This window comes from Vicugna pacos, chromosome X (genome assembly GCF_048564905.1).
Source record: "Vicugna pacos chromosome X, VicPac4, whole genome shotgun sequence".
In the NCBI taxonomy this organism is placed as follows: Eukaryota; Metazoa; Chordata; class Mammalia; order Artiodactyla; family Camelidae; genus Vicugna; species Vicugna pacos.
The window spans coordinates 39,617,711-39,625,466 of NC_133023.1; positions in this window are offsets into that span (position 1 = coordinate 39,617,711).

Consider the following 7,756-nt stretch of genomic DNA (forward strand, 5'->3'; position numbering starts at 1 on the left):
TTGCAATTTAACATTTTACCAGAATCTAGGTCATTTGACCTGGCTTTTGAGCACTCATTGGATACCCATTGTGATGCGACACTGTGACATCCCTGTGTCACGAGTGGACTCGTCGCTAGGGAAATGTTTGCCGACGGAAAATCTCGCTTCCGCGGTACTCCTTTAAGGAGGATGGTTGATTTATCCGTAGAAATGAAAGCGGAAGCTTTGCGCCGGTCTTGTTCCCGCCCTCTACCGGGTGACCCGAAAAGGGAATCCCGCCTCCTGTGAAGCCCTTGGCGTTTTTTTGTTTTTTTTTTTAAAGATTTGACGCTGATTTTTTTTAACGTGATGCTGTACATCATGTTAGGTAAAGGGCCTAGCCACGATGCATTTAAAATACCTGAGAGGAAAGAATGCCAGTGAATCAAACGAAAAAGCTTCATTTAAAAAACAAAACAAAATAAAACAAAAACAGGATGGCGAAATACCAGGAACATTCAAATACAGTATTAAAATACACTATAAGCCTCACTTGTGCTTTCTGGCCACCTGTGCAAACCCTGCCACCCAAGCAGTAGTTTCAGAAAAAAATTAGAAGGCATGTTTAGCGACAACATATCAGTAATAGGATATTCCCTATTTTTTTCTTTTTTTTTTTTTGGTGGGGCTGTTAATTTTGATGCCATTTAAATGCACAGAAAAAGAAGAATGGCACAAGGAAATTCCCTGTACCCTATGGTACATTCATCAATTGTTTACATTTTGCCACCTTTGCTGTATCATTCTCTCTATATATATATACTTGTAAAATTTTTGAACCATTGACTTCAGCATCCACTGATGATTTTCGAACACCAACTTTCCTTTGATATTTGTTAATTGCTGTTCTACTGTGAGGAAGAGATTTCTCTTCCCCATGTATGTATTTGTATCTGTACAAACTGTTCTTATTCAGTGAATTATTAGTCACTACCATTATTTCTCTTGACGCTCAAATTGTCCTAGATTTGGTCAGTGGGAGCTCCTTCAAGCTGACTTTTGTGTCCCTTTGACATGCCCCCATCATTTTTTTTAAGCATTTCCTTGCTTTCTGGCATTACAAGATGCTTCAGACTCAAATTATTCTTTTTTAACCCCAGTTGAGAAAGTGTTCATTAGCACTAGAGTGTAATTGTTTCCAGTACCTTTCAGTGTACAGAGCTAGGAAATACATATATGTATTTTAATCCATGTATACACACAGTACTATACTTGTGTACTTTTCTATAGGTATATATACTTTAAAAACATAAATTCATTACTAATACCCTCCATTTCAACCCAACAACACAAGATTCATTCTAGTTTTCTTACTTTCCATATTTGTAAACCTCTTCAGCAACAGAAAGAAACCTAGTGCCCATTATCCACAATAAATTTACTTAATTGTGTAATCTCATAATACACATTAACTCCAGAATTGCTAACCCATAAGACTGTGAAAAACAAGTCTACCAACTAGAGTTCCATACTTTCTTACAGTTTCTTTGGTCTTAAGGTTCATGGTGGTCTATAGTCAAATTATCATGTTTATCAGGCCTACCAAAGCTTAAATATTTGATGCCGTTCCTTGCATCTTTAATCTGATGGTAGTCAAAATACTGTGTTCAAAATTACTTGGTAAACAAGTTTCTACTGTACAGCACAGAGAACTATATTCAATATCTTATAGTAACGTATAATGGAAAAGAATATGAAAAGGAATATATGTATGTATTGTATGACTAAAACATAATGCTGTACACCAGAAATTGATGTAACATTGTAAACTAATATACTTCAATAAAAATTTTTTTTTTAATTTCTTGGGTTAGTTCTTCCTCTTCCCAACTCCCAACCATAAGGCTGTGTAATTCATTTGAAATATGGTTAGGTTCCTTTGTTTCTGATTGCATTCCATTTTGCCCTCCCCTCACCCCCTTGTTGAGGCAACTAATCTACTTAATTTCTGGTTTATACTTTCTCTCTTTCTTTCCACACAAATGAGCACATATGAAGGGGAGCAGAAATGCCACCCCAAGACGTGCCACTTTGGTATGTGGCTTATTTTAAGCTGAAGACCCAGCACATTCAAAAAAAAACTTTTACCTCTCCTGTAACTGCTTAAAAGAATTTAGATAGGGGGTCTGTCCCAGAAAGAGAGCTATTACCAGAGATAATTTTTTATCTGAGAGACTTACCTGCATGGCAGGGCGAACATCTGCTCTTCTTGTCATCCTGTGAATTGCCCTCCTCTTTGAAGCCTCAATCCCATTCCTTAGCTCATGATAGCATATAAGCTTCAATTGCCCAACCTCCTCTGGGTCTCATATTTTTATGGGTATCCTGTACATATGAAATTAGTTTTTCTCCTGTTAATCTGTCTTATGTCAATTTATTAAACCAGCAAAGAACCTAGAAGGGTAGCAAGCAATTTTTCCCACCCTGACACATACATGTATATTGTTTTATTTATCCTCCATGAAGGGTAGCATACTGTAACTACTCTTTTGCACTTTGTATTTTTCATTTACTAATATAATATTTTCTCTCTCATTTTCTGTCTCAGGTACCTAGTATCGCATTTTGTAAATGCATCATAATTTAACCACTCTCCTATGCTTGACCATGTAGGTGGTTCTCAATACTTTGCAATTATAAACAATGCCAAAAAGAATAACCTTGTACATAAATGTATTTTTTTAATTGTCTGAGGTGTATCTTCAAGGTAAATTCATAGAACTGGGATTGCTGCATCAAAAAGTGAATATCTAGTTTTAGTAGGTATTCCAATTTCCTCCCAAAAGGGCTTATCCAGTTTCATTCCCACTATCCTGGTGTTTGAGTGTCTGTTTCCACACAGCCTAGCCAGTAGCCTGTGTTGTTGTATTTTCAAATTTTCTCCAATCTCAGAGGAAAGAAATGGTATCTCATTGTGGGTTTTTTTCCCTTTCATTTTCTTTTAAAAATTTTTTCATTTCATTTTTTTTTAATTTTTGGGAGGAGGAAGTAATTAGGTTTATTTTTTTTTAACGGAGGTATTGGGGATTGAACCCAGGACCTTGCACATACTAAGCATGTGCTGTATCACTGAGCTATAATCCTCCCCAGCCCCCTCATTTTCATGAGAGTAAATGATTTGCCTGCTGTGGGAAAATGTTTTCAGCGACGGCTCTATTTTTCCTTTTTAATTTAATGAGCTATATTGAGCTATTTTCTCTCTGTGTCCTTCTCTCTTTATATGTGTTTGTGTGTGTACATATATACCTATTATACGTCTATTTTAAGGGGCAATTCAATGAGTTTTGACAAATGTATACAATCTTGTAACTACCACCACAATCAACATACAAAACATTTCCATCACCCCCAAAAGGTTCCTATGTGCCTGATCCCAACCCCCAACTCCATCTCAAGCAACCACTGGATTTCTGTCACTGTAGATTACATTTGTCTTTTGCAGTGAAATTATGCTGTTGGTATAGTTAAGGCCATTTTAATATCATTTTTAAATCTGTGAATTGTCTGTTCACATCTTTTGCCCATTTTTTTCTAGTGGCTTTTTGGATTTTTCCCCTTAATTTTCAAGAGTTCTTTGTATACTGGGGCTATTAACACTATACTGAAATATGTATTGCATATATTTTCTCCTAGTCTGTCAGTTGCCTTTTGACCATGTTTACGATCCTAGGAGCTAGGAAATCAATGTATGCATGCTAACCCATGTTACACACATATCTATAATTATTTCTGTATCTATTAATCTCTCTATATTTTAAGATAAACATGAATTCATACTGATAATCCAGTACCATAGGGTTCATTCTAACCTTCTCTTCTTGTTTATCTGTAGTCTTCCACTCCAACACTGAGAAACCTGGCTCCAACCATCCACCACCCACTTATTTAATTGTTCAATTGCAGTATACATGTATAGTAATATCAGAATTGTTAACCTGTAAGGGGGGAGGGTATAGCTCAGTAAAAGAGCACATGCTTAGCATGCACAAGGTCCTGGGTTCAATCCTCAGTAACTCCTCTAAAAATAAATAAATAAATAAACCTAATTACCTCCCCCACCCAGAACAAAAAGCAAAAACAAATATATATATGTGTGTGTGTGTGTGTGTGTGTAAAATTTTTTTTTAAAAAAGTATTGTTAACCTGTTAACCCTGTGGGAAATAACTTTACCAAAGTTAAGTGCTTTTCTATGGTTCCTTTTGTCTTCAGCTTTGGAGTTTCCAGGCAAAATACCATTTTCCAAGGTTACTTAGATCAGCATATCTTCTCCTCATCCTCTCCAGTGATGTTATGTCATACATTTATAATACAGTTAGATTATGTTGTCACAGTCTCCATTCCATGCTGGGATTCCTAATGTCCTGGTTGATTTTTAAAAATTTTTCATACATTAAGAGGCTTTTTTTTTTTTGGTATGTTGTAATGATCGACAGGTTTTGACAAATGCATTTTAAAGATTTCCTGGCATAGTTTTTTTTCACATTTCTTGTTAGGTTCCTTCTTATGGTATATTATCTCTTTTGCCATTGTAAATGAGGTTTTCTCTAACGAGTTATTTGTATATATGAAGGCCATTGATTTATCTATGTTAGTTTTATATCCTTCCACTTTGCTGAATACTTTTATTGTTAAAATTAGTTTTATCATTGATTCCCTAAGGTTTGCCAGGTACAAAATCATATCATCTGAAAATAGAGATATCTTTATTTCTTCTTTTCCATTTTGTGTGCCTCTAATCGGTTTCTCTTGTCTAGCTACCACTTTACACTAACAGGAACCAGGGCTCCTTGTTGAAATGGCTGATTCCAGGGCTGAGGCAGGAAATATACAAGATGAGCCTAGAGCATCTTGTTTTACCATCCACTGAATAAATTTGAATTTAAAAAGAATCCATGACTCCAAACTGATCTAAATAAATAAACGGAGGAAGGGAAAACTCTTCCTTACAAAGGACCACCAACTAATAAATGTAGAAGAAATGATGGAATTAGAAAAATCACTATTTGGCAACTACCACTGTAATACTTCCTTCAGGCAAGAATGGATGCTCAAAATAGTGGGTAAAACTGTGATGGGGAACACTATATTTACATAGTATCAAAGGCTCTCCCCCATGAATTACCTGTTGATTATAATAGGGAAAAGGGTAACTTCGCAGTGGCAAAACTTGGACACCACCTTAATCAAGTGGACAATATTAACATCACCAATATGGGGACAAAGTGGTATTTCATGATTCCTGCTGTGATGCATCAAGAAAGACACTCCATCATTTCTGTAGTATTTCTGCCAAAAATTCATAACCTGAATCTAATCCTGAGAAAATAACAGAGAAATCCCAACTGAGGGACATTCTACAAAATAACAGGTTTGGGGAAAAGGGTATAGCTCAATGGTAGAGTGCGTTCCTAGCATGCAAGAGGTCCTTGGTTTAATCCCCAGTACCTCCACTGAAAACAAACAAACCGACCAACCTGATTTCCTACCCCCCTACCAAAAAAAAAAGTAAAATAACAGGTTTGTACTCTTCAAAAACATCAAGGTCATTAAAGAAGAGAGAGAGACCTAAAGATCATCATTCTAAGTGAAGTAAGCCACAAAGAAAAAGAAAAATTCCATATGATATCACTCATATGTGGACTATAAAAAAAAGAAAAAAGAAGGACACTAATGAGCTCATCTACAAAACAGAGACAGACTCACAGACATGATAAACAATTTTATGGTTACCAGGGGAAAGAGGGTGGGAAGGGATACATTTGGGAGTTTGAGATTTGCAAATGTCAGCCACTATATATAAAAATAGATTAAAAAAACAAATTTCTTCTGTATAGCACAGGGAACTCTAGTCAATATCTTGTAATAACCTTTGATGAAAAGGAATACGAAAATGAATATATGTACATATATGCATGACTGGGACATTGTGCTGTTTACCAGAAATTGACACACTGTAACTGATTATACTTCAATTAAAAAAAAAAAGGAAAACTGAGGAAGTGATCTAGATTTAATGAGACTAAAGGCAACATGTGATCCTAGACTGAATCCTGTACCACAAAAAAAGGTATTTATTCTAGTATAAAAGACATCAGTGGGGCAATTGGAATACTTTGAATAACTTCTGTAAAATAGATAATAGGATTGTATCAGGATTAATTTCCTGATTTTGATAATGATGCTGTGGTAGTATGAGGGAATGTCTTTCTCTTCTATGTCTTTGTACAGGAAGTAGTTAATACAGTAGGCCTGAGAAAGACCTGATTGCATGGCTGACCTTTGACTGGCATGTGGAAACGTAACTAGTAAATACTTCCCTACACTGATATAAAACCTTTCTACATAATAAGACTAGTTCACTGTGCCAAACTGTTTGTACAAAGCAGTGTGATTTATGCTGAGCACCTGTATTCCCTCAGGGAGTCTGGAATTTTGGAACATGCAAGGTAGAGGGTGGCACCTGAGCCCAGTGAAAACCTTGGGCACTTGAGTCTGTAATGAGCTTCACTGAAAGACAACACATCACATGTATTATATCAACTCATTGTTGGAGGAATTATATGTGTCCTCTGTGACTCCATTGGGAGAAGACTCTTGGAAGCTTGTGCCTGGTTTCCTCTGGACTTTGGCCCATGTGCCTTTTCCCTTTGCTCAAGGGAGGTAGAGAGCATAAGGAAGGCTGTGCAAGGATTTCTTTAGATTCCACTAGCGTTTTTCTTTTTTATTGATCCCATCATGTATCTATCCTTTCATTGTAAAAAATCTTAGCCATGAGTACAACTATATGTTGAAATCTGTGAATCCTTCTACTGAATCACCAAAGCTGGGGATGGTGTTGGGGACCCCTGATACAAATACATACACACACACACACACACACACACACACACACACAGAGAGGGAAGAAACAACAGAGGGGGAGAGAGAGAGAAAGAAAGAGAGAGTAATAAAGAAAAGTGTGTAGGCCCCCGCCTGAAGGCTCTAGAGAATAAGCCATGGACTGAACTGATAAACAAGCTGTGAGAAATGTCACACAGTTTGCTGGATAAGAGATGGCCTACTTAATGAAGTTTTGTGACGAACTTTAAAACAATCTGTCCTTGATCATGTAACATCCTGTGCTTCCTGCAGGAGCCTGGGAATCTGGAGCCTGAGAACCTAAATAGCTTAAAATTATTAACATTGTTATAACTTAGATGATATTTGAGGCACCATGCATGTCCTAGATAAACCCTTTTACGAGAATCAATAAATAGAGTAGCCATCAGCTCTCTCTGCATACAGTGTGTATGTGTACGTGATATCGCGCCACCAACAAAGTGGCAAAATGCTAACATTGGGGCATCTGAACGAAGGGGATATAGGAATTATTTTGCAACTTGTCTATAAATCTGAAATTATTTCAAAATAAAAAGTAAAAAGTGGAAAGTGAACCAAATGTGTACCCTAAGTGGGCTATTGCTCATTGCTAAAGGGATAGCTGCTTCTAGGATCTCTCAGTAAACAAATGGGAAACACACACACACACACACACACACACACACACGAGTTCTCTTTCTCTGACTGTCTTATCTGAAACCATGAAATCATCTTGATACCTCGAATTTCAGTTCAACACTTCAGGGTGCTTCTTGTCTTCCTCCATCCATATTTGTAACTTCCTTCTTTATTAGTAACTCCTTTAGTAAGTAACCTGGCTCTCATTATTCCTAATATATTTACTTATTTCCTCAA